This window comes from Garra rufa, chromosome 6 (assembly GCF_049309525.1).
Source record: "Garra rufa chromosome 6, GarRuf1.0, whole genome shotgun sequence".
NCBI classification, from domain to species: domain Eukaryota; kingdom Metazoa; phylum Chordata; class Actinopteri; order Cypriniformes; family Cyprinidae; genus Garra; species Garra rufa.
Window position 1 is genome coordinate 26300564 of NC_133366.1, and position 25255 is coordinate 26325818.

Sequence of the window (25255 nt, forward strand, 5' to 3'; positions counted from 1 at the left end):
TAAGACATAAATCATACGTATCTGTGACCCTGGACCACAAAACCAGTCATAAGGGTCATTTTTGTTAAATGAGCTGAATAAATAAAAGCCAACTAAGCTTTCCACTGATGTATTTTTTTGTTAGGATAGGACAATATTGGCCGAGATACAGCTATTTGAACATCTGGAATCTGAGGATTCAAAGAAAAAAAATCTAAATATTGAGAAAATCACCTTTATTTTACAAATTGTCCAAATGAAGTTTGTAGCAATGCATATTACTAATCAAAAATTACGTTTTTATATATTTATGGTAGGAAATGTACAAAATATATTCATGGAACATTTACTTTACTGAATATCCTAATGATTTTTGGCATACAAGAAAAATAGATCATTTTGACCCATACAATGTATTTTTGGCTATTGCTACAAAATATAGCCGTACTACTATGCACAAATGGTTTTGTGGTCCAGGGTCTCATTTAAAAAAATGTAAGCTGTTTACGTATATAAAAAAATATATATATTTACACAATGTGTTTTTGTAAGACATTACAGATTGCAATCATAAAGGAAATTTAATTTATGAGATATCAGGAGGGATATTGCCTTGTATGATACTAAGACAATAATCAATTTTATACAACAGTTCTTTTTGGTCCTTGAATTTGTTTGGCTGAGAGAAGTGCGATATTCTAATGATATTGGAACTTCAACTGTTTCACCTTTTGTATCACTCTGCTTGTGGTATTTCTCACAGCCAGTGTCATGGCGGACACCCCAAATCCACTATAATTTAAAAAAATAATACGATTTTTGTATTTTTGTAAGGAATGTATTTCTTTAGAATTTTTTAGGCAAGAATATATTTGTTTAGACTTTAAGTATGCAAAGGCAGTGCTCTGAAATAGAGCTGTTTTGATATATTTACAGTAGAAAATACTGTACTTTCTCTATGAAGCCCCTATTTATAATACATTATAAGAGTATTTCTAAGGCAGTATAATGAATGCATAATGCATTATAAAAAAACTTATGTTATATCATCTCATGAATAATCATAACAACAATTACAATATATTATAATACTTGAGTATTTGAGGTTATAACTTTTAAGATTATGATTAACTAACACTCCTTAGAGTATTAGTAGACTTAGGTTAAGGTTATGCTACTGTAGGTAGAAGGTTCATATACTTGCAAAGTTAATATGTGACCCTGGACCACAAAACCAGTCATAAGGTTAAATTTTACAAAACTGAGATATATACATCATATGAAAGCACAATAAATAAGCTTTCTATTGATGTATAGTTTGTTAGGATAGGACAATATTTGGCTGAGATACATCTATTTGAAAATCTGGAATCTGAGGGTGCAAAAAAATCTAAATACTGAGAAAATCACCTTTAAAGTTGTCCAAATTAAGTTCTTAACAATGCATATTACTAATCAAAAATTACATTTTGATAGGTTTACAGTGGGAATTTTACAAAAAATCTTAATGTAACATGATCTTTACTTAATTTCCTAATGATTTTGACATAAAAGAAAAATCAATAATTTTGACCCATACAATGTATTTTTGGCTATTGCTACAAATATACCCCAGCGACTTAAGACTGGTTTTGTGGTCCAGGGTCACATATAATATAATATAATATATTAGTTTGTCATTTAGATAAACATCAAAATTTAGTGTTAGCCTATATTTAGCATACTACTAATAATAATTACTGCTAGCTGACATGCAGTTGCAGAGTTACTTATCAAAAGCTGTCTAAAGGGTACCATCACAATAATCAAACTGATAATACAAATGTGTCATATTACACATTCATCTGATCTGATACCTGATCTTAGGGTTCTTTGAGAAATATAATTATAATTACTTATAAGTGGTCTTTGTATGCTTTAAGTAAAGTGACATGAGAAACATAGCAAGATATGAGACTTATAATGCATTATAACTATGAGGAGGTAATCATATTCTTAAAAGCTATAACCACAAATAAGTAAAAAATCATAATAGATTAAAACTGTTCTTATGAATACTCATGAGATGATATCACATATTATAAGACTTTTTATAATGCATTATGCATTCATTATAACGCCTTAAGAACACCCTTATAATGTACAGTCGTGGCCAAAAGTTTTGATAATTACATAAATATTGGAAATTGTAAAAGTTGCTGCTTAAGTTTTTATAATAGCAATTTGCATATACTCCAGAATGTTATGAAGAGTGATCAGATGAATTGCATAGTCCTTCTTTGCCATGAAAATTAACTTAATCCCGAAAAAAACTTTCTACTGCATTGTTAAGAAGGCTTCAGGGCGTCCAAGAAAGTCCAGCAAGCGCCAGGATCGTCTCCTAAAGAGGATTCAGCTGCGGGATCGGAGTGCCACCAGTGCAGAGCTTGCTCAGGAATGGCAGCAGGCAGGTGTGAGCGCATCTGCACGCACAGTGAGGCCAAGACTTTTGGAAGATGGCCTGGTGCCAAGAAGGGCAGCAAAGAAGCCACTTCTCTCCAAAAAAAAACATCAGGGACAGATTGATCTTCTGCAAAAAGTATGGCGAATGGACTGCTGAGGACTGGGGCAAAGTCAAATTCTCCGATGAAGCCTCTTTCCAATTGTTTGTGGCATCTGGAAAAAGGCTTGTCCGGAGAAGAAAAGGTGAGCGCTACCATCAGTCCTGTGTCATGCCAACAGTAAAGCATCCTGAGACCATTCATGTGTGGGGTTGCTTCTCATCCAAGGGAGTGGGCTCACTCACAATTTTGCCCAAAAACACAGCCATGAATAAAGAATGGTACCAAAACACCCTCCAACAGCAACTTCTTCCAACAATCCAACAACAGTTTGGTGAAGAACAATGCATTTTCCAGCACGATGGAGCACCGTGCCATAAGGCAAAAGTGATAACTAAGTGGCTCGGGGACCAAAACGTTGACATTTTGGGTCCATGGCCTGGAAACTCCCCAGATCTTAAAACTTGTGGTCAATCCTCAAGAGGCGGGTGGACAAACAAAAACCCACTAATTCTGACAAACTCCAAGAAGTGATTATGAAAGAATGGGTTGCTATCAGTCAGGATTTGGCCCAGAAGTTGATTGAGAGCATGCCCAGTCGAATTGCAGAGGTCCTGAAAAAGAAGGGCCAACACTGCAAATACTGACTCTTTGCATAAATGTCATGTAATTGTCGATAAAAGCCTTTGAAACGTATGAAGTGCTTGTAATTATATTTCAGTACATCACAGAAACAACTGAAACAAAGATCTAAAAGCAGTTGAGCAGCAAACTTTGTGAAAACTAATATTTGTGTCATTCTCAAAACTTTTGGCCACGACTGTATTATAAATAGGGGCTTCACAGAAAGCATTACCAAAATATCTTCTAGTAACATGATCTTTACTTGACATCCTAATAATTTTTGGCATGAAAGAAAAATGTATCCTTTTGACCCATACAATGTATTTTTGTCTATTTGCTACAAATATACTTGTGCTTCTTAAGACAGGTTTTGTGGTCCAGGGTCACATATAATAGATCAATGGGACCAAAGATTGCCCGTTAGATTTACCAAAACAAATTATAATTCATGTTTAACCACTATAGAGACATTAGAGTCAGCTGCAAATCTCCGCTCACATCTCTGAAAACGTCAAAGCAAATAAAATAGACAGTATCTTTATCAACAAACAGCATTTTTGAAGTACATTCTCCCCTAAAAATTCTTAAGGGTGTGTTTACACTTGTCATCTTTGGTTTTTGCTTCCAAACAAACTCTGGTGTGTTTTCAAATGAAATATGAATGCAACAAGGACCAAATACTTCTGAACAAACCAAAAACACGAAGTAATGACAATATGCGAAACTATGTGACATGATTTTATGAAAGGAACTAGCAGTGTATCCCAAACTAAATGGGCACAGGGGAAACGTGGAGCAACAAGGAGGTAAAGTGCCTTTTAGGAGCACTTCGGGAGTTCGCAGGTGGTGAAAATAAAATCATATGTACACGCAACTATGAGCAGACAGCTTTAGATGTATTCAACTTAATGTGCACTGAGCTGTGCAGTGCAGCTTTAAGTCAAACATACCTTTTGTTTGGGGTCTTCAGTGAGTTCTGTAATGAAATATATGTTATTCAAACCGACCAATCAGATTGTGAACGTACCACTATGCCTACAGGTTCGCTGTCAAAAATGCCAGTGTGAACGCAAAGCGGACTAGGACCAAACGTACCATTTTCCCTCTTAATCCAGACTAAATTAACCAAACAAACTGAACTATAAGTGTGAACACACCCTAAAACTACACTCTGACACAAAAACAGTATTATTTATAAAACTGTAGTGGATTTGGGTGTCTGAACATGACATCGCTGTGAGAAATACCACAGTAAAACCGATATCACTAGAATACCACACTCAGATTCGAGGACCAGAGAGAACTGCTGTATGAACAGCCATATGTGTGATATTACTCATTTAATATATAATATAAAATATTATAATACTCTGGGTAGATAAATATTTAAGTTTATAACATATAAAATCCCAATAGTAAAATTTGTATGCACATATGTTAATATCTATATGACGTTAATATCTATAAGATGTTTTCATATGGTATTGTATGGGGCAACTATGTATGTATACGATATATATGCAATAATTACATACAAAAATCTGCATCATTTTCAAACGCACTTTTATCTTTTATATTTCCTTATATAATATTAACATGTATTTGTGTATGGGTATAAAGGAATATTTAGACATATGCAATGTGCTTTCTAACGGTATCGAACTTAAAGGTATAGTTAAAGGTTGTCAAAATTGAAAATTGTGATAATTTACTCTTACCCACTTACCCTCATGCCATTTTAAACCTGTATGACTTTATTTTCTGTTCAGAACACAAAATAGCACTGGACCCAATTTCCTTTCAAAACGCTGAGGTATTTTATTGTGTTCCACAGTAGAAACATCATGAGGGGGAGTAAATGTTGACAGACTTTTCATTTGTGTCCACACGCACAGTGTGTAACTGCTGTTGGCAGCCTGATAATGGTATTAGCATCAAAATGTTTGAAAACAGCAACAATCCTGCTGTGACTTTACACCAAATCAACAAATTATCCATCATAGATTCAGAATTCTACTTGTTTCATTACACTCTGTACCTGTACAATCAACACTCTTGAGTGTCACTGAACGTCTCTGGCATGAAGCCACTCTCTCTCTACTAAGTTCAAAAGTCTGACCCTGTTTCCCAAAACACTGAAGTGTTTTGTCTTTGATATTGAAGGTCTAGAGGTCTGGAGTAACTGGGTTCAGTCTCAAAACATTGTCTATTGTGTCTCTGAGCAAAAGTAGTCCAGTCTTGGTGAGAAATCTCCACTGGAGTGGACAAACATGTTGTAAGCCTTGTGCTTTCTAAAATGACTTTCGAAGAAGGATCAAATGAGCTCATGTTTCTGATAACTGGTTTGTTTCAACTAAACAAACACCGGTAGCTTGCAAAAGGACAAGGGTGAACCTTTAATACATATTCCGAAGACAAAAGTGAAAACTCTTTTTGTGTATACTGTCAAGCAAAACACCAAACAAATTCTTTGCCTTTTCTCAGCTTGTGAACTTTTAGAAGGAATTTTCCAGAGAGCCAGGCTAATATTAGCCCTGAAATGAAGTTTCCATTCCACTTGGGCAATATTCTCACCAAAGCGACTGCTGGGTGATCTGATCTGTCTCAGAGCTGGTCGTTTACATGCAGATGGCCATTTGCTCAAATACTAGGAAGCCTGGGACGCACTTGTGGCAAACCCCATGACAACACACAAACAATGATTGGGTATAAATCTCTGCTTAAGGAGTGTTGCATTAACTTGAGTGTGTGTATCTTCTTTTCGTTATTTTGCTTCTGCAATGACTTCAGTGAACATCCAGGGATATCTAAATCTACAAATCTCATTCAAGGTCAGACAAACATAAACTAAACTAAATCTCAAAAGGAACCTGAGTTACACTAGTTCTAAAGGGTGATTATGCAATTTGTGACAATGAAGTTACTTGATAGCAAGGGTTACCAGTGTTACCACAGAAAACAACTCCGCAAGATAGTGTTTTTAATAACATCAGTCAACCCTTTGTATGCAAGTGGAAATGAATCACCCTTGAAGAGAGGACGTAAGGGCAAGGGTCAAGGGGTAGTAGAAGCCACAAGACTAAATAAATAAGTGCTCAAGCATTAATTCTCTGCACAAAAAGAGGGGTTTATTCAGGCCACAGTGGAAAAAAACATGTTTACTTTATGTATTTTCCTTCATAGGTTCCCTTGAGTACACCATATCTCACTCCTTCAAGGAAACAAGGATATTAGCTACTCCTCTGTTCTCTGCAGGGATTATTTCTATCCCAAGGTAGAGAAAAAAAAAACAGAAGAGATTACAATTTGGTTTCATTATTTGTGAAGTCACAGCTTGACGAAAAGAAAACTCACTTGGCTGAAGCTACTACCATTCTGAGAATCATGGTGCATTTTATAAATCTGAGGATAGATGTGCTTTTCCAGAAAATTACTGCAGGGGTTTCTCATGAATATTTGTTTAAAGACACCGAAACATAGACGCAGACATTATATACGCAATTCTATCGGACGTCATTAGTGCTGCAGAAATTATACAAATCATTGCTTTGATGGTTATTGCATTGTGCATCCAATACATACACATTTTTGTTGGCAATTTTTGAAGCCCTGCACACACATAAGTCACTTTCAAACTCATTGAAAATGCTATTTTGCCCCAGACAATGGTAAAAGTGATCGAACCCTAATTCTTAAAGGATTAGTTCACTTCCAGAACAAAAAAATGACAGATAATGTACTCAGCCATTGTCATCCAAGATGTTCATGTCTTTCTTTCGTCAGTCGTAAAGAAATTGTGTTTTTTGAGGAAAACATTTCAGGATATAATGCATATGTATGGTGACCCAAGTTTGAACTTCCAAAATTAAGTTTAAACACAGCTTCAAATGGCTCTAAACGATCCCAGCTGAGGAAGATGGGTCTTATCTAGCGAAACAATCTGTTATTTTCTAAACAAATTGACAATTTCTATACTTTTTAACCTCAAATGCTCGTCTTGTTTCGTCTCAGTGATGCACATGCGTCGTCTTTGTAATCCAGGTCAATACAGTTAGGGTATGTCAAGAAACTTCCATTTTGTTTTTGTCTTCAACTTTTAACCTCTTTTTGTAAAGGGCGTTTGATCATCTTTGTATGTTCACTTTGTAAACACTGGGTCGGTACTTCTGCGGCGATGTAGGACGATTTTGAAGTTGGGGAAGAGACGAGATGGGAGTTTTTCGACATAACCTAACTGCATCGCAGAGATGAGACAAGATGAGCATTTGAGGTTAAAAAGTATATAAATGGTCAATTTGTTTAGAAAATAACTGATTGTTTCGCTGGATAAGACCCTTCTTCCTCAGCTAGAGCCCTTTGAGGCTGCATTTAAACTGCTTTTTGAAAGTTTAAACTTGGGGGCACCATACATATCCATTATATGGAGAGAAATTCAGAAATGTTTTCCTCAAAAAACATAATTGCTTTACTACTGAAGAAAGAAAGACATGAACATCTTGGATGACAAGGGGGTGAGTACATTATCTGTACACTTTTGTTCTTGAAGTGAACTTATCCTTAAAGTCACACATTCAGAAAATCTGTAAAATGCAACTTCATGCCTTATAACTGAGACTATATCTTACAGGATGAATTGCTTAATCTCAGAATTACCTGCTTTGTACTTAAGGGTGGGCGATATATCATTGGACATGATTAACTGGTAGAAATTTGTCAACTGGTAGAGATTTTGGACTATTGTCTCTATTGCAGTTACAAGCTCACGTGACTTGGCTGTGCTACATGTTCACAAAAGCATATTGTTTGTATGTGTTTTTAAGCACTGTGGTGTAAAAACAAGCTAATAATCCGTTAAAACACAATAAGCAGTGAAAGAGTAAAATTCACTATATGTGCACACTGTCGGAGAGACTGCGCGCTGAACCAAGTTAGTTTTGTCATTTCATAGGCCTTGAACGGTTAAAAACACACACTTGAATGTATCAAAATGCCTGTCTTTGCAACTATTCCTGTAAACACAGTAACTTAGGCCTTAGATGAAAGCAAACAGCTGAGAAAAAAACCCACCTGTAACAGTATATTGGATTCGGGCAGCTCTTAATGTGACAGCAGTCTGACATTCCTGCTGTCTGTCATTCATGTTAATCCAACAACAAAAGAGAGAAAATCTCTGCTCGTGACTAAATCACTTTCGTAGCTTTAATAAGAAGAAATATATATTTAATTTACACAGTCAAGAATGTGATATGTTTTTATATATTTGATTACTTTATACAGTACAGCATTTCTTCTTTATTTTTTCTACTGTAGTTTTTTTAGTCCTGTTACTTGTAATTCGTTTATTATTCTTTAATTTGCTGACTGTTTAATTGTTTATATTAGGCTAGTATTAGTTTTTTTTTGTGTGATATTGACACTGGTGACAGTAAGCAATTCAACCTCATTGTTGTACTTAAGTATTGTATACTTTAGTACATATATCAGAGGAAACGTTCACTTAATTACATTATAAAGCATTATATCACACTTTTTTTATTACATTTCATAAAAAAAACATATCATTCCTTGTCATGTAAAAAAAAAAAAAAAAGAATCACCACCCCCTCTAAGACACAAGAGTGATGTCCGATTCATGCATGAGCTGCTTCATTTGAATCAAACTGTTGAATTGTCTCACAAATCACACTGAATGATTCATTTACGAATCAGACAGATCCAATAGTAGCTGTTCTTAAAGGAACACTCCACTTTTTTTGGAAATAGGCTCATTCTCCAACTCCCCCTGAGTTAATATGTTGAGTTTTACCGTTTTGAAATCCATTCAGCCGTTCTCCTGTTCTGGCGATATCACTTTTAGCATAGCTTAGCATAGATCATTGAATCCTATTAGACCAATAGCATCACGTTCAAAAATGACCAACGAGTGTCGATATTTGTCCTATTTAGAACTTGACTCTTCTGTAGTTATATCGTGTACTAAGACCGGTGGAAATGCAAAGCTGCGAGTTTCTAGGCTGATAAGATTAGGAACTACACTCCCATTCCGGCGTAATAGTCAAGGAAGTTTGCTGCCGTAATAAGGCTGAAGCAGGAGCAGTAATACCACGCAGCACATGTGCAAATGCTAAACTAGCTGGGAACTCATTTCTGATAATACTACGCCTGCTTCGGCCATATTACGGCAGCAAACTTCCTTGACTATTACGCCGGAATGGAAGTGTAGTTCCTAATCTTATCAGCCTAGAAACTCGCAGCTTTGCATTTCCACCGGTCTTAGTACACGGAGCCCCTAAGGGGACAAAAATTAAATAAAGTTTAGTTTCGCGTGCTCACGTGAAACTAAACTTTATTTAATTTTTGTCCCCTTAGGGGCTCCGTAGGTTTGGAACGATATGAGGGTGAGTAATTAATGATAGAATTTTTTTAATCAAGTATCACATAACACCTAATTCACAAAGATTATTACTGAATCAATATAAATCAATATAGGTACTGATAAATCATTACAATATCTTCAGCACTATCATCATCAGCATCATCTACATACTTATGAAGACAATTACACATATACTGGGTCGAATTTGGTACAGACAATAGCCAAGCAGTGATGTGTGGATGTGAGATGGCTCCACAACCCTTCATGAGAATGTCTACGGCTCCCCCTCAGCTCTTCTGAGACTCACTGTGTGCTCTTTTCCACCATTTCCAGTTTAAGTCTTGGAATGCAGTTTGTCATATTTTTCCATAGCGTAATTCCCACCATAAATAGACACATAAGGCAAAAGGGACACTATCTCAGACAGACAGCGATCAGCCTTCTCAGAAAATATTTTAGTTCTGACAACTACTGGGACCATGGAAATGAGCAGTGGGATATCACAGAGTAAGTGACATGTTTCATAAGAGAACTTGTGTCATTATCCAAACCCTAAGTTTCATTTGTAACCTTGTAGCCTTGTTCTTTAAGTAGCTTTAATCTAAAGAATCAAATAAATGACAAAAATATCTGGGTCATTTTAAATCATATATCTGCAACTGTCATTTTTGATAGCTTTGATATTTTTTGGATGCTGTAAAGTGAAAAAAGTCCGAGTTTGAGTCTGAGCATAACATTTTATTATTTTGTAGAACATGGTAAACATTTATATCAGACACACAAGAATTAACAAAACTGCTTCATGCTCATAGTTGTATGACAAGGCAAGGTTAGTTCACTTCCCAAAAATGAATGATATTTATGAATTGATGATTTGTGATATTGTTAAAAAATACTTTTACCTTACAATAATAAAATATATGATAGACATATAGTCCACAAGAGACAATAAAAGTTGAATTTAAAAAAATGACCCGTTCAAAAGTTTACATCCTCTTGATTCTTAATCCTGTGTTCTATCCTGAATGATTCACAGCTGTGTTTTTCTGTCTAGAGATAGTTGTTCATGAGTCCCTTGTTTGTCCTGAACAGTTAAACTGCTTGCTGTTCTTCAGAAAACTTACATGCAACTATTACAGAAGTTTCAAATGCTCACTGATGCTACAAAAATAAAATTTCAATGCATTAAGAGCCGGGTAATAACTTTTTGAATATGAAGACCAGGGTATACCGTATATTTAACTTATTTTGTCTTCTGGGAAACATGTAACTATCTTCTGTAACCGCTGAAGGGCAGTACTAACTGAAAAAATATAATATTTAGGCAAAATAAGTAAAATCTCCATTCTGTTCAAAAGTTTTCACCCTTTACTCTTAATGAATTGTTTTTATCCTTCTGGAGTATCATTGAGCATTTCAACCTTCTGCTATATGCATATGAGTCCCTCAGTTGTCCTCAGTGTGAAAAGATGGATCTCAAAATCATACACTCATTGCTGGAAAGGGCTGACATCCACAAACATGCTGGAAAACCAAAGAATTTGTGGGACCTGGAGGATTTTTCTGAAGAAACTGTTCAGTTTAACTGTTCAGGACTAAGAGACTCATGAACAACTATCACTAACAAAAACAACAACAAAAATAAACACAGATATGGATCATTCAGGTTAGAATGTATGTAGATGTAAACTTTTGAATGGGGTATTTTTTATAAATTCAATTATTATTTTCTCTTGTGGACTATATGTAAACATTTTATGTGAGATACCTTATTCAGGTCAGTACTAAAACAATAACATGCATTTTGTATGATCCCTCTTATTTTGGTAAAATAATTAACATTTTGCAGATTCTGAAAGAGGGGTGTAAACTTTTGAAACATATTTAATGTACATTATATTGAAAATATATTATCTTTTACTTAAAGTTTTTTACTTGAGTCATTAGATTTAAACTACTCTTGAAAATATTATAAAAGTTTTTTTTTTTTAAACTAGCATGAATGTTTAAATAAATATATAAATACTTGGCACATATGTTTTAAACTAGATTTTCTAAAGATTATTTCTTTATCTCGGATACTTTTCTTGTCCACAAGATATGCTATAACTCACACACTGGGTGAATTAGGTTGCCAGAGTTAGATTTACTTACAATGAGGGATCACAGGCCACAATAAATGCTGATTCATTAGAAAAGTACAACATGGTAGCTGTAGTAGAGAAATCCTTAAGCATCTGCATGTTCAGAAAAACCACAGTTAGAATGAACTAGAGTTACTCTGTTATTAATGTGCCCTGAAGCAAGACTCCTAACCTCAGGCTATTCCAGTGGGGACTGTCCTGCAACTGGTCTACTGCTGTTCTGGACGAAAAAACATCTGCTAACTTCATAAGAAACACTGAAAATAATGTGCTGTTGATTACTAATCAAAGATGAATGCTGTGTAACATACTAAGCTATAATCCAAATCAAACAGCTATAAAAAAAAAAATCAAAACAAACTCTTTAACCCCCAGAAATGCTGAAGAAATCAGGTCAAGAAGACTATTATAGATTCTTTTTTAAAGTCATTTTAAAGTCCCAGTGCAAACCCCCACAGTGACTATGAACTCCAGCCAAAACAACCTCCAGATAACGCTGTCGCAAATCAGCCCGTTTTCTAAATATAAGCTCCTCACTAAACTTGTTCCTTTCTTCCTGACAAGTATAAATGGACTTCAAATACGATTGATATCATCTGAAGAAAACAAATTTACCATTTTCATCTCATGGCTTTTGTTGACATAAACCAAGCTACCGAGTGCAACAGTCAGTTTACCCGCTACACTGACCTCCAAGGACCTTTGTTAAAAATGACTCATTTCTTTACTCTGTAACTAAACCAACCAACATCTTTGTTTCGGTTCACAATGAATAACAGTGATCTGTCTGTGAGCATTGTGTGACTGGAGCCTGAGCTCTGGGTTAATGCTGCTTACAGATTCAGCATCATTAAGGGGCCATTTGAGCAGACGGACACAGTCACAAGACCTCTCCACTATTTTAACACTAACATGGTATTGTTAACCAGCAAGCAGTGCACTATGCAACAAGTGAGTTTCTTTTAGCAAATATTTTAGACGATGCTTGATTCAGTTCATTTCTACTCATTTACTGGAATGATCAACAATAAGCAATGGAGCGATGGCGTACTATCACAGATAAAAGTAACAAAGCAACCTTTTCAGACAACACTGGATGGATTCATCAGGTGCTTTTCATTGCATAGAAAAAAAATTACTACTCCCTTAACTTTTTATCACCATGGGTTTGACTCCCTCATTCCATTCCCAGGATTTGCAGGACTGAGGATAGGCTAATTCAGGAAGCATCATCCTAATAGGTGTCCTTGAAGCACTTATCTAACAGCAGTCTGGCGGAATAATGAACTATAAGGAGGTACAGATAAAACTGGCAAAGTAATTGAAGAAGATGCTACAAATAACATTTGTAAACTATCTTTAACTCTTTCCATGCCAGCATTTTTGAAAAAAAAAAAAAAAAAAAAAGCATTTTTGATAATTTTCACTAAAACTTCATGGCTCTTAAAGGGATGGTTCGGAGTAGAATTGACTTCATTGCTATGCACTCCGAAGCCCATCTAAATACCCCATCCAAAGTTTTTTTTACCTTAGTCAAACATTTATGGAGATATTAGAGTTTTTCGAATTGCTTGTTACAGGAGTGAATGGTACATGTGATGTATCTCGTAAATTGCACCACTAAACGTGCAAGTAATCTTACCAAACTTGTACAGTAGTGTAAATAGGTTATGTACTCACAAAACGCCGCATCAGAACATTTGCAAGTCCACCATGAGTGTTTTAAAAACACGTTTTAGCCGATCCCTACTAGTCTCAAAAACTACAAAAGGCGACACGTCGACGTCACTTCCCTGGTTTGAAAAAAGCACGTAAAAGTCCTCCTACAAGTTGACATGCACACAGATGTAGTAGGAGGACTTTTACGTGCTTTTTTCAAACCAGGGAAGTGACGTCGACTTGTAGTTTCTGAGACTAGTAGTTCTCGGGTAAAACGTGTTTTTAAAACACTCATGGTGGACTTACAAATGTTCCGATGCGGCGTTTTGTGAGTACATAACCTATTAACACTACTGTACAAGTTTGGTAAGATTACTTGCACGTTTAGTGGTGCAATTTACGAGGTACATCACATGTACCATTCACTCCTGTAACAAGCATTTCGAAAAACTCTAATATCTCCATAAATGTTCGACTAAGGTAAAAAAAACTTCGGATGGGGTATTTAGATGGGCTTCGGAGTGCATAGCAATGAAGTCAATTCTACTCCGAACCATCCCTTTAAAATAATTGGTTGTATTACTATTTGAACATGCAAAACAAAAATAAAGAACAGAGCCTCTACCTTTAGATAAAATAATCTGTTTTATTATAGCTTCAAGCATTCTTTTTTTATCAACACTTGAATTTAGGCACAGTAAGTTTCATTAAAGGGGTTATATGATGTTGCTAAAAAGAGCATTATTTTGTTTATTTGGTGTAATGCAATGTGTTTATGTGGTTTGAGGTTAAAAAAAAACATTTTCCACATACTGTACATTAGCATGTACTGATAATTATACTGGTGCTTTCTAAAATACCTCGTTTTTTTTTTACAAATCTCATCGTTGATGAAAAGCGAGGTGTTCGCTAATTGGCCAGCTATCAGGTGCATTGTGATTGAACGAATACCTCAAGCGTGTGAAGGAAATGTTAAGCCCCCTATCATGTTGTGATGCCGTTTCCCAGCGTGACGAGGCAGAAAGAACAAAACCCATTATAATGAGGCATTTGTTGCATACAGTGGGGACACAACTACTGATTATAATGACTCATACTGTCTTTTTACGCATTGCGTTGCACAAACATAACATCATGTCTGCATCTGTGATCGCAGAATGAAAAAAAACAAGCATGTTACGCTACAAGAACATTTCTCTACACTGCTCAAAACTCATGTTTGAATAGTCAGTAGCAAATTCTTTAAATATGAAAACGTACTTGCAGGCCATCAGTCAGAAGTGCAAACTGTCCTTGCAACACTGGAATTGCCCCACTTTCTAGCCTTAACCCTTTGTGTACAGCTGGCATTGTAAGCTGCTCTTCCAGGTTCAGGAAACAGTCCTCCGTGAAATGCACAGCACCCACTTGAATATTTGCATCTTACTGTTCTGAAACAGTGTTGTAAATATAAATTAACCGCTGATTTTTAGTTGTGTCCTTATTTGGAAGGCTAAAGCACTTTCGCTTTTGCAACAAACATTCATCTTTTTTTTAGATTACTACAGATGTTGCTTTTGTTATATTTTTACAGTTATTATGTAATATATGCAATGTAATGTAACTATTGTTTTAACAGAGTAATAAATAATCACTTAGTGAACATTTTAATATGCCTTCAAAATTGGGTTTATGCCTAAGGTGTGCAATTATTTCCAGGGTAACGAGCACGGCGAACGTAGTTCCATGCAGCTCTTGACCGCATTACGTGTCCATATCACTTCGCCACATAATTTCAGTTATTTTAAAAGATCCTTATTGCCTAAAACAGCAAAATAACCAAAACCCACAACGAAACTGGCCAAACTAAATACGGTAAACAATTAGAGAGATAATTCACAAGCCTAATCTCTCTCGGTGGCTCATGCTTAAGTGCAGAATCAGGTTAGCGGTATTAAGTGTTTTGGACAATTTTGGACAAATGTTTATTCACTTCAATAAAATTTACTGATATCACGTGTCCATTGCAATCACGTCGCCCAATTCACAACATTTGCTTTTAGTGTGCACACATAATTCCTCTCTTATCACATTCAGTTTGAACTGCAAGCAGTAAAACTCTTATTACTATTCACACAAAGTATGATTTACAGGTAGAGTTTTGATTAATAAAGCCTAATTTTCTCAATTATTTGCAGAATATTTTAGGTAGGTTTAGAGTTGGGTTTGGTGTAGGAAATAGCGACACTCCCCAGATATTTGAATTCTGAACAGTCACAATACGTACCTCAAACAACATAACAAAAATAGAGCAATAGCTGCCTGTACCAACGTAATAAAACCAAGCCACAGTCATGTATTGGGTGTGTGTTTTACTGCCACTCTCTGGACATTTCACTTTAAAACTGGCGTGAAACTTGCAGTAAGGTACATAAAAAAGAAGGCAGAATCCTGAAAGGACGAGAGGAGGAGCTGGGGATGGAGAAGGGTAATTAGCAATTGAGCAATGCGAAAGCTGTTGATAATACTGAAGGACCTTATAGAAAAATGCTGAGATAGGTGTCGTATTCCTACAGGTAGAGTCAGCTTTTGCGAGCTTGACTGACGTGACCTGCCAGAACTAACGCTATGCTTGATTTTTTATTTCCATTTCCATTTCTGGATGGAATGAAGCGATATCTCAGGTCCATTTTTTATTTTTTTCAATCTGTGGGTAAGTGTAAGGATCAGCAAATTAATATCAAGTATGACTCGTTGTAGTTGTAACATTTTGAAATTATCATAATGCACACCAACAAATTAACAACTCAACAAGATGTCTGCTCTGAATTAGATACATCCTTGACACAATCAAACTCAGCCATGGAAAACTGTTGGGTTTAACTGTAAAAGACTAAGCCTGGAAATGTCCAGCCTGGACTCTCTGCTAGACTATTCCTTACTCCTCAATATAACAAAAACAAATCATGCATCCTTTAAACAAAATGAAAAGATGAGTAGATGAAGACCGCATATTATTTTTCTGCAAACGGCACCTTTAAATACGTGACTTTTTATCAGCTGTGGTAACCAAGCCAACTAAGCTGCAAATAATAACTGATTTGAAAATGAAAACAATTGTGACTTACTACCATTAAGCTACAAGCTGAAAGAAAAGTAATAAGCTTTTAACTGTTATACCCTACCCTTTACAAGCAGACAATATTATTATTTTTTTCATACTTGGTTTTCATTTTTTAACTTCTACTCACTTATACACATAGTTCTGTCTTACTTTTGTGTACACAATTTTTATATTCAAATTAAAAACATATTTTTTAGGGGCAGTCATGGCCTATTGGTTAGAAGTTGGACTTGTTGAGACATCCTTTGCCTTCTTTTCTAATTTGTATGTCTTTTTTAAGTTAAATAATTAAGTGTTTATATGTTGTTTTAGGTAAGTTATGGAATCTCAAATTTGAGTCAAATTTTAAATTGAACTATCAACTCAACCAGATGACAAAATGTCTCCACAAAGATGGCATTATCCAAAATCCTTGTCCCTGTGAGGAAAACAGCTTATAAATCATATAGAATGTTTTTTGAAAATCTAAAATGCAGAAAGCTTTGTGTTAAGGGTTTAGGTGTAGGTTTAGGGTAAGGCAATAGAATACACAGTTTGTACAGTAGAAAAACTCTTATGTCTATGTGTTTGTGTGTGTGTGTGTGTGTATGTGTCACATCGCTATTTAGGTGACCTGATAAAAACTGAAAGGTGAAAAATAATGAAACACTTATTCATTGGTGAAGTCATAACACCTAAATATAAACTGTTCCTTATAAATTTCTATAGATTTTAATGCAATGTTGAAAAATATACTTGGACATGCAATTTGTTATCAACCTATTTGTCATATTTGTAGTGGTTACATAATTTTAATATCAAGTCAATTTTGTTGGTGCCAATTTTCATAATCTTGCCTATGCCTCTTCAAACTACTGGCAAGAACTGGCTGAAAATAATAAATGCAAGAGACAACCTTCCATTTTGGGCCTCACATGATAAACTGCTTAACGTGAGTTAAGTTTAGTCATGTCTTTAGCTGACACTAGTGCTGTATTTTATAAACCTCCATGGCAGCACCCGTTTTGGCATGGCTGTTTTTCCTCTCACTAAGAGAGTGAACTGCTTACCGCAATCAATGATGCCAGCCCAGAGCTCCTCTGGTTGGAAGACTTCCATGCCAGAGCATTAGGCAAGGGTTTGTGTCGCTTGTAATTTACGACATTGAGGGGAAACGGGCAAAAGGACAATATGGGGGGAGGGGGCATGGCACGGAAGGCTTGGGAATGCCAGGGGGCAGTTTTGAAACCCAAGTGGGTTCTGCAGCTCTGAATGTGTTGTGAAGTAGATGGCAGAGCGAAAAAGAGAGAAAGGCAAAGGAACGGGAGTTAATGCTTAAAAGAGAAGTGTTATGCTGAACTTGCTTGATCTTTAATTACAGTAAAGAAGGAAAGCTGGATCCAAATTTTCTTTCCAAGAATTGAAGTACAGTGGCAGACCTGAGACTCTCAGACTTTCAGTCTGGATTTAAGCAGAAGCTTAAAGACTGCATTAGTGACATAATATAACTCTGATCTTAATAGACGTTAATGATATGTGAACACTAAAATGATACTTGTTAAAATCTTAAAATAGCTACATAAAATCCTTATTACCTAACACCATATCACTTTTGAACAATTTGTCCAAGTTTCCCAAAATATCACAAACTGTCCGTTTGCAAATACTAACATCCCAAATGTATTTCTGGAAACCACATGTTTCTATTTTTTTATTTGTTTGTTTGATTCTGAACCGCTTCCAGTTTCCAAGCAGAGACAGATTAAAAAAGTGAGGATACGAGCAGATGTCTAAATCAGAGAAAAATCTGATTGCATAATAGTCAGGAAAAATAAAAGCCCATTAATCAGCACTCAATGTCTGATTTGACCTAGACTCAGCTTGACTCTATTACAAATGATTTTGTCAAAGAAAAAAATCTAAATAAACAATTATTTCGAAACGCTCATCCATTTAGTACAACATTAACATAAGCTTGCTATCTTTGTTGAAATGAACAAGACACAGCAGAGGCCAGAAATGTTACTCTCGCCGCACCGGCACTACTCAATTGTTTTACTAATCGGTTTTAAGGCCATTTCATGTTCATGCACCAGAATTTGTGGAATGTAGGCCATCTGAAAAGCCGCGTCTTAGCATGCGCTTTGCACTGCACACATGGAATAACAATGGAGTGTATGCTCACTAACATTTAACCCTGACAGAACTACTACTGCCGATAGCCAAAATCAAAATAATGTATAACAACACTACAATTCTTTCATATTTAATTCTATCACTCATATTCTATGAGTATATGAATACAGCAGTCAAAACCTTCATACAAGCCATACCATACATATACAGGGCTCTATGCTTACTTTTCTTTTTTGAAGCGCTTGTGCTCCTGACTTAAATTTGAGCACAGTCAAAATTTCAGAAGCACCTTCTAATCAAAAATCAAAACATCTGATATTCCTTACAGTGATTTACAGGGGAATTTTGTTTTACCTTTGTAATGACATTTGTGGCAACTTTATTAAAAGTGTGTAATTTATGTCTAATGTTTAAAATCTAATATTGTTTTAAGCTTTTTTGAAATTTCTGATTAAAACAACAGAATACGAACAAGTACCAATGAAAGTTACCAATAAAATATTATTAATAAAGTATTAACAAAGTTTATTTGTAATACAGAGGTGGCACAGAAGAACACAAAAGTGCCTTGTAGGTGTATTTTCATGTTTAATGAGGCTCAGATGTGGCATGAGTGCAATCAAATTAATAAATTCATGTTGAGATTAATGTTTTAAATATACAATTTTGAATACAGAAATATTAAACGATTGAAATAACTGAAAAGATACTTTACAAATGAAACCAAATCTGCCAGCTGGTGGCGGCAAGTCACTGATTTAATTACTGAATCATATCCTTCATTTGATTCATTCGAACAAAACCAAGTGACTGTTTTTATGAATGGGAAATTGAATCATTGACTCACTAGATTTGTTTAAAAATGCACATTCATTTATAAACGAAACACCGCTGTGTTTGAATGGAGATGCGCAGCAGCTCAGTTGTGACTTGTTTCAGACCGTTTTTTACGACGAAATTGAGAAACATTAGGCAATAGTGTTATAGTCAATGTAAGTTGCTTAATTTTAACTTCTTGTTTATTTAAATGTTGTATTAAATCAGTATCTCATTTACAAACTCCCTTAAAAATCATTAAAACTCATCTTACAATCTCACAAAGTTCCATTATAATCAACAAAGCTCTCTTCACTGCACAATGAATCTCTTATTTACACTCTCTCTATACACTTTGTATTATGAAAGGATTTGTGATATATGTCCGTACTTAACATTGCAAAAACACGTAGAAACCTTTAAAGCTCCCCTCAGCACAAACACAAAAATGCGGATCGGGTCAGTCGCACAAGATGCTCCTAAATATGTGAAATGGTCACACCGTAGAGCCCTGATATATATAATAATTGATGAATTTGAATTATGTGAGCTATACCCGAGTGTGTGCATTATTTTCTAATAATTCAGCAGATCAGAGTCCATTATTTCATGACATTAAAATGCTCTTGTGTGTAGGGTTAACTTCTTATGCATCTCATCTCACACCTAATTCCTATAATGCTAATTCCATAATGTAATTTTAGACTTATTAACAGAGATTGGAGCCATTGATAGCAGATTTACACAGTTATTAATGAAGTTGTTAGACAGAGAGAGAGAGAGAGAGAGAGAGAGAGAGAGAGAGAGTTGCGGGCTGTAAACACGTTTGCAGGTATTGCGTTAACGTTACATCTTAATCATTAACAGACACCGTTTTAAATGTTACAAAGCTAAGCTTTATACTGACCCTCGTTTATAAAGCAGTATGGTGAGAAATGATTTGTGTAAACATTAACCCATTTAGGTAGATCGGCAGTCACATTCCCTCAGTGCTGTCAGTTTACACTCGGGGCGGGTCTATGCTAAAACACTGCTGTCTATCAACTATCGCAGGAGTGGCCTCTGTGGGTGTTACGCCACAACGACAGGCATCTGAGAACAGCTTGATATAAGAAGAGGCAAATTATTTTACTAAATTAAAAGAAAATTACTGGGCGAATCTTTGTCATTCTAGGGTGGTGGTGTACACACACTCCTAACACACATTTCAGTTCAAACAGCTTGTAAAAATGCATGTGGCACCGGATGACCCCTTTAACGTGTTTTTTCTGACCATGCTTATAAAAATATAAAAATAATTATGGTCCTGCTTAGATAAAAAAAAAAAAAACCTTGCTACTGCTAATACATTCACAACATGCTCCTGTGAGCATGTAAGAAATACTGCTGCTTCATATATAGATTAATTACCCAATAGCAGATCTATACAGGTGGAGCTGGGGAAGATGGAGGGTTTCTGAAGCATGCTGCACCTGCTACAACAAGAACTAGTCATATATTTGAATGTTGAGCAGCTAGCTCATTGGCTACCAATACAGGAGAGAACCAATCAGCTGTGCCATATGATGATGTCATTAGGTCAGATTGAGTTAGACCTATCAGACTGCGCCATCTAGAGTATCATGCCAGAACTCTGAATTAGATACAAATGCTTTTACTTTATCCCTGATTACATATATTTAAAAAGTTTTAAAAGAATAGTTCACTTTCAGAACAAACATTTAAAGATAATGCAAATAAAGATGTTCATGTCTTTCTTTCTTCAGTTGTAAGGAAATTATGTTTTTTGAGTAAAACATTTCAGGATTTCTCTCCATATAATGGACTTCTATGGTGCCCCCGAGTTTGAACTTCCAAAATGCAGCTTCAAAGGGCTCTAAATGATCACAGCCTAGGAAAGAAGGGTCTTATCTAGCAAAACAATAGGTTACTTTCTTATTACTTTCTCAACAAGATGAGTATTTGAGATTAAAAAGTATATAAATAGTAAATGTTTTTAGAAAATAACCGATCAGTTCGCTAGATAAGACCCATCTTCCTCAGCTGGGATCATTTAGAGCCCTTTCAAGGTGCATTTAAACTGCATTTTTAGATGGAAGTTCAAACTCAGGGGCACCATAGAAGTCCATTATATGGAGAGAAATCCTGAAATGTTTTCCTTAAAAAACACCATTTCTTCACGACTGAAGAAAGAAAGACATGAACATCTTGGATGACAAGGGGGTGATACATTATCTGTAATTTTTTGTTCTGAAAGTGAACTACTCCTTTAAAGTTTGCATTTGATTAAAGAATGTATTTTATTTTTAATTTATTCATAATAATTAATAAACATGGAAGGTCATTTCCACATAACCATATTTAATGCTAAATTAAAATGGTCTAAACTTTAATTTTGAGTGAACTGTACACAATATATTTTGTTGTTACAAAGTGTATGTGTGTAAGAGTCTAAGTGTGTTCAAAGGGGGATCCCATCCCACACACTGTATCCAGCACAGTTCCTGCCAATATGACGACATATAATCCCTACCAGCATAAGCAAGTGTAACCAAGCATACGCTCCAACATCTCAGCAGAAAACAAACTTAAAGATGTAGGATGCCACAAAAATGAATCTGATTTCATTTAAGAGGATGTTGTTTGGATTAAGTATAACAGTAAAAGGCAGGGATGTCCTCTATTATGAGATATAATGCAGCCCTAACTAGGCCAAGTGAAGTGAAAAAGAATCCCCACGTTAAAACTAGAAGGAAAGGAGGTTGCTGAATCTGAATTAAGCATAGATTGGCCTACATTAGCGGGTGGACTGGTTCAATACGTGCATAAACTCATGTAAAGGCCAACCACCTTCAATGGCCCTGCGTTACAAAAATAAAGCAACTGCTGCACTGTAAATGAATTACAATGGATTATGACATCTGTAGATGTCACTACTGATAGCATGTCCAGGGCATACTGATGTGCAGGCTGATTTTTAACTTTTTTATAGAGTATTTAAGATTTGTGATATATTTTGAATATATAGCAACATAAATGTTATAAAATGAAGTTAGTCTTATAGATTATTATAGATTAGACAATCGCAAAACCGATGGAGATACAGATGAACAGAGAGTCATTCGCTAAGAAAGAACTTAAGGCCAAGAGTTCATCTGCATGATTTAAGATGATAACAGATCTTTCTATCTGGCATAAAATAACAGATTGATCATCTTAAGATGCTGGGACTATACTAAGTCATACTGAAGGGTTAGTGAGTTCAGGAGAATTAGCCTTTAATTTCATAACCTTTGTCTTTATGTACTTTGTTCTGTCAGTTTGCAATGAAAATGTTTTTTACATCCTTCTGCAGCTAAATGAGTTGGACAAGGCAAGTACTACAAAAAAGACTGCACTCTGTTCCTGTACTACTGTTCCTGTGCATATGGAGATTTGATAAAGCATAAATGCATGAAAAGTGCTGGTCACTCATGATGCATTTTTGCTTACATGTGCACAGTTTTTAAAAGAATGCATGCACTAAATGGTCGTACTTAACTTAAATACTTAAAAGATTAGTTAAATAAGTTACCTCATGATTAACTCACCCTTAAGCTATTTTTGGTGTATATGACTTTCTTCTTTCAGACGAATACAATCGGAGTTGTATTAAAAAAATTCCCTGGCTCTTCTAAACTTTATAATTGCAGTTAAAGAGATTTAAGATTTTGAAGCCAGAAAACTGCATCCATCCATCATAAAAAAGTACTCCACATGCCTCCAGGGGGTTAATAAAGGCCTTCTCAAGTGAACTGATGCATTAGTGTAAAAAAAAAAACTATCCATATTTAAAACTTTATAAACTGTAATCTCTAGCCTACGAGAGAGTGGCGTTGCAGCAGATGGTGTAGGAAGGTGGCGGAAATGGAACAACGCGGAACAAACACGGAAGCGCAGAGGAAAGAGCAAAACACTGGTCAGGAATTATAATTATGTCAAAGGACTTCAATATATGTGACCCTGGACCACAAAACCAGTCATAAGGTTAAATTTTACAAAACTGATATATATACATCATATGAAAGCTCAATAAATAAGCTTTCTATTGATGTATAGTTTGATAGGATAGGACAATATTTGGCCGAGATACATCTATTTGAAAATCTGGAATCTAAGGGTGCAAAAAAATCAAAATACTGAGAAAATCACCTTTAAAGTTGTCCAAATTAAGTTCTTAACAATGCATATTACTAATCAAAAATTACATTTTGATAGGTTTACAGTAGGAATTTTACAAAAAATCTTAATGTAACATGATCTTTACTTAATTTCCTAATGATTTTTGACATAAAAGAAAAATCAATAATTTGGACCCATGCAATGTATTTTTGGCTATTGCTACAAATATACCCCAGCGACTTAAGACTGGTTTTGTGGTCCAGGGTCACATATGCCAAGAGGAGACTGGTTTTCCTGTGCTGTAAACAAAACTTGGTTCTTGTAAGACCAGCATATACTCACTGGAGCTTACGCTACACCTACGTCAACTGCTGAAACACCACTCTCTCTTGAACATGCATACAACAGCAAAAACTAGATATTACAGTTTAGAAAGTTTTAAACATGGGTATTTTTACACAAATGCATTGATTTGCTTATATTGAAGCCAGTCTGCCAAAACGACAGGTTGTGGAATGTGGCACTCTATGATGTAATAGTGTGGCTAAACACTGCCTCCGCTGAAGATGATCAACACCTGCTTCTACATCGCTGCCTGTTTAGCCCCGCCCACCAATTCGCGCACATAGTGTAAACAATGAGAAGCAAGCGCAAGTCTACACAAAAAAACAAACGCTAAAGATCGCTCTGAATACAACAAGATGCTGTACAATGCCACGTTTGTGGAAAAACAGGATTTTGCCTTCCTTCCGATCCCAACATTAGGAAAGAGTGGATAAACTGTATTTTTAATTAGGTTCCAGATCATGTCAGTACTTGGTCATTTGTTTACATCATTTTACCGCTGATTCGTTTACAAACAAGGAACAATTCAACATGGGCTTTACAGAAAGATTGAAATTAAAAGACGATGCTGTGCTGGCTATATTGAATCCGACAGTAATTTCGCACAAGTGTGAGTGACTGTTTTTATTACGTGGTCACTACTGCTTTGTCTGTACAGATGATTTGACATTTACTGAGTATTTATGCGATTTTGACCTAAATCACAGCAGTGTCCATTTGTGAAGTATGTAGGCTGTCAAACATGCACGAGTTAGCCAATCATAGCAGTGGGCATTTACTTCTGAGTTTAACAATCCGCCATGCCTATTCAAACAACGCATTCTGATTAAGGGTGTTAAAAACAGCACAGAAAATAGCCTATTATTTTGTTTAAGTTAATAACATTATAAGACATCAAAGAGCAGTAAAAAATAATTTAAAAAAGGCAGTTCATGACCCCTTTAAAACTCCATTCACTGCCATTATAGCCAGGACATTTTTAATATAACTCTGTATATTAATATATAAGACTGTATTCATCTGAAAGAATAAAGTCATATACACCTAGGATGGCTTACCGATGAGTAAATCATAGGGCAATTTTAATTTTTGGGTGAACTAACCCTTTAAATTCTTCATTGCAGCTTGTCAGAGACTACAAAATATACAATATGTGAGAAATGTAATAATCCTATGTTTTTATTGCATTGTGTTGTGGTTTTCAAAATTAACTCAAAAACTGCACATACACAAACAAAAAAACAAATAGGTTGCAAATAACTACAAGTAAATAGTATCTTACATTATCTGTACTTAGTGTATAAGTAGTATTTGTCACTGTGGGCAAGTTTTCTGCCTATATCTTTTTAAACCTTTATAAGGGTAAAATGTACCCTGGAAGAGGGTAGAGCAC

General features: G+C 35.4%; 1 protein-coding gene across 1 annotated transcript in view; it reads right to left on the minus strand.

Annotated features, from left to right (window-relative positions):
- The window catches only part of cnnm2b (cyclin and CBS domain divalent metal cation transport mediator 2b), a 60607-nt gene that overhangs the window by 29965 nt on the left and 5387 nt on the right, over positions 1 to 25255 (minus strand). The gene's annotated exons all lie outside the window — the stretch shown is intronic.